We start from the raw sequence: 3,729 nt of genomic DNA on the forward strand, positions 1-3,729 counted from the left end.
CAAACAAATGATAGTCACAGGATGACAAATCTGGGCTGTATGGAGGATGCTCAAGGGTTTCCCAATGCATATCCTCCAGTTTTTGTTTCGTTTCACCCGCCGAATGTGGCCTGGCATTGTCATGAAGAAGGATGACGTTTCTGATGGGGTTACCGCGTCTTTTGCTTCTGTAAGCGACTTTTGCTGCCTCCAAAAGCTGGCTGTAGTAGGCAGCGTTAACCGTACGTCGATCATGTAGGAAATCAATGAGCAACACTCCTCTGTAGTCGAAAAAGACGGTCGCGAGGACCTTACCGGCTGATAGACGGGTTTTGGCTTTCACAGGACCGGCTTCGTCTTTCCTTCGCCATTCTTTACTCACCATCTTGGACTCGGGAGTGTAATGATGCACCCATGTTGCAATACATGTCACGATATGCTTCAAAAAAGTCTCTCCCTCTCGCTGAAATCGATTTAGATGTCTCTTACTGATTCGCAGTCGGATGTTTTTTTGATCCTTGTTCAATAACTTCGGGACCCATCGGGCACAGATTTTTTTGAAACCAAGATGATTTTTAATGATTGTTTGAGCGCTTCCATAGCTAATGCTCACCTGTAAAGCGATTTCATGAATAGTGAACCGCCTGTCACTTTCAATAAGGTCACGAACTGCACCAATGTTATCGCCAGAGACACTTTCTCGTCCACTCTCAAACTTTTTGGCCCAATCAAACACTTGAGTCTTAGACAGAGTATCATCCCCATACTGATCCTTTAATCGAGTCAAAATTTCACACGGTTTAACGCCTTCTTTAGTTAAAAACTTTATTATAACCCGTTGTGCAACGGACGCTGGAACCTGTTACTCACTCGTAGCTGTACTGACGAATTGACTGAGTCAAACAGCTCACTAAACGTTTTACCCACTCCTAATACACTACATTACAAGAACCTACACTGTGAGAGTGCTTGTGATTGGCTAAGGAAAGTATTTGTAAAATTCCGGTTTATATTGGATCCACCCTCGTACTTCGACCTCCTCTGATTTGGGTGGGTGTTCGACAGTTACTAGAGGGTCTTGGAAGAGTCGAGATGGGTCAGAGAGAAACTGCTGATTCTCTCTGACCCCTTCGCTCTAGACATCTCTTAGCATCAGATAGTATCCGTATTCCTTCAACAATATGCTGCCTGATGATCAGCAGCTTTGACTTGTTAAGTGTGTGATAACGGGTCCGGAGTTCGCGCGCGAACTTTCGAACCTTGGCTGTAAAATTCCTGCCAGATGTGATATAGTCAATCACACATTGAATGCGGGACGCGTACTGTCTTGCCCAGCCTATTTTTATAGCAAGTTGATGCATTCGTCTTTTGGTCTTATGATCAGCCGTTGGTTTTTTTTTACGGTTCGCATCGGCCAAAACTCTCACTGCATTATACACACAATAATTGATAGTCCATAGGTCGGATTCACCGGAAAAATGTCCACGAAGCTCATCATCCATTTTAGCCAGATCTTTAGGCTTGAGAGAAACCTTGGTGTTGATGTTTCTCCGGGTCGTAAAGCATCGCTCTTCATCTATTGGATGGCTGCCCGCGGTTGGTCTTAGTGTCGCCTCTCTTTCTTTGTTGCCGGCTTTTTCTAGCTGTGGTAGAGTAGGCATTCCGCTTATATAGCCCCCCTCACGGAGCATTTCAGCATAGTTTCGTAGACGTTGCTGCGAAATGTGCGATAGCTCCGGGTGTTTCTCGCATCACAGAGCATGCAGCCGTGCCATGTAACCCCGTTCACGGGGCACACTCGCATCATTGCACTTTAGCAAGTCATAATTCAGTTGCTCCGTCCACCCAAAGGTCGCGAGATCCCGCCGATCCATCGCATTGAATCCATTTTCATTGGCTCTCCCAGCTCTAGATTGGTCGGCATTGTTGGCCGACCCATTGTCAGGAGCCTTGCGCGTTCTGTTGTTTTGAACCGCACTTACTACAACTATGTTTGGTGTTGTCATTGTTGTTCCCACGTGAAGCGAGGGAAAGGGGTTTGTCCATCCTTGTAGAGCCCCGCATGCAAGGATAAGGCTGCGTGCTCTGAGAGATCGCCCGGTATCCCAGATTCATCATTATAGACAGCTCACCCAGGTGCCATTCAGCTTTCGGCACGGTTTTCACACCTCCGCTTGGGGGTTAATTCCTTCGGGACCACCCCTGGACAATTGTCCGCGACTGCCTATTTATTTTTGTAACCATATGCAGCAGAAACCCTTGGTACAGGGACCCTCTATCCGTAACCCGAGGACGCGTTAGGTGGCTTTGTCATAGGCCCTTCGGTATATATATTAGGGTGGCCCAAAATGACAGACTTTCGATTTCTTATTGTTGCAACTGGAAACCTGTTCCTCATACTGAAAAACTAATATCCATTTTTTTAAATAATTTTTAAGTAACATTTAGAGAGGACACTGTGCTTTCAAAGTTTTCGGTTGAATAATCGATCGAAGTTCATAAAATCGTCAACTGTCCAAGGAAATATTAACTTTTCCTTGGCACCTTTGTTACAGTAAGTGGATTATCGGGAAGTGGGCGAAGTACTTACCTGCGAATTTTATGGTCTTGGGCTCAGGTTATCGGAATGGACAATAAGAATTAAAAGGTTTATTATACCTGTACTCTTCTGCAGGCTGCTTTTCTAAACTTCTAAACATTTTCTTTCACTTGTAAATACCGTACTTTATGGATACTCCTTTATGAAGGTGCAAATTATGACAATGACTGAATTTGCAGACAGAAGTTTCCGAACGTCAGTAGGAAGAGGTGAGTGCTCGTGAAACTATCAGTGCAACGTTATTAAGGTCATTATTTTAGTCTTTTTGCATAAAATATATTTAGATTGTTCATCAAAATATTAAGTTTAAAGAGTCTATAGTTATGAATAATACGCGTAATTAAGATTTTATATGGTTAATAAGACACCCCAAAGCAGAATTACGTTTGCGTAAATTATCCTCAAAGAAAGAAGTGCTCCAATTTTTTTTTTAACAACATATAACCATAAAAAAAACTGTTCGTAAAAGTACTTTAAGTGTTATTGAAAAGTGTATGTTGTTCTGGGATCGAAAAAATATTCCAAAAGAGTGTCTACCGTTCTGCTGATAAAATCCAATATTTATTTAAGGAATTGAGAAAGAATCAAAAATGTAGATGCAGACGCAATGCAAGTTAACTCGAAAAGGAATTGAAACCAGATGGTTCCATCGTGTTAATATCCGTTTTATACAACAAATGAAATGTTTAAAATTTTTTGCTTTTAATATGGATTCATTTAATACTTAAACAATTGTCAATTAAAATATTAATGGTTGGTAAACATTTTTATCGATAAAAACAGTTTATTAGTTAAAAAATGTGTAGTATCTAAATAATTTCTTCTCTGATGAGAATGTAAAAATATTTAAACAAATAGAATTTATTCAAATAATTAATAATTATTTAACCAATGATAATAAATATGCCACTAAACCAAGTTTAATAATTTTAAGTAAAAAATACGAGAATACAGTGATCAGAAGGTCAGCTTCATGAAGAATTGACAGTTTTTGTTTTAAGGGTAGTTTTCAGGTACTTGTGAGGGTGGGTTAGGGGTGCCAATCCCATATACTAGGCAGTCTGATAAGTCCCTGAAAAATGAAACACGGAGACGTTTTTTTGGCCAAAGTCGGTTTTATTTTTCAACATACTCTCCTTTTAAGTCGATAC

This window comes from Belonocnema kinseyi, chromosome 2 (genome assembly GCF_010883055.1).
Source record: "Belonocnema kinseyi isolate 2016_QV_RU_SX_M_011 chromosome 2, B_treatae_v1, whole genome shotgun sequence".
Taxonomy (NCBI): Eukaryota; Metazoa; Arthropoda; class Insecta; order Hymenoptera; family Cynipidae; genus Belonocnema; species Belonocnema kinseyi.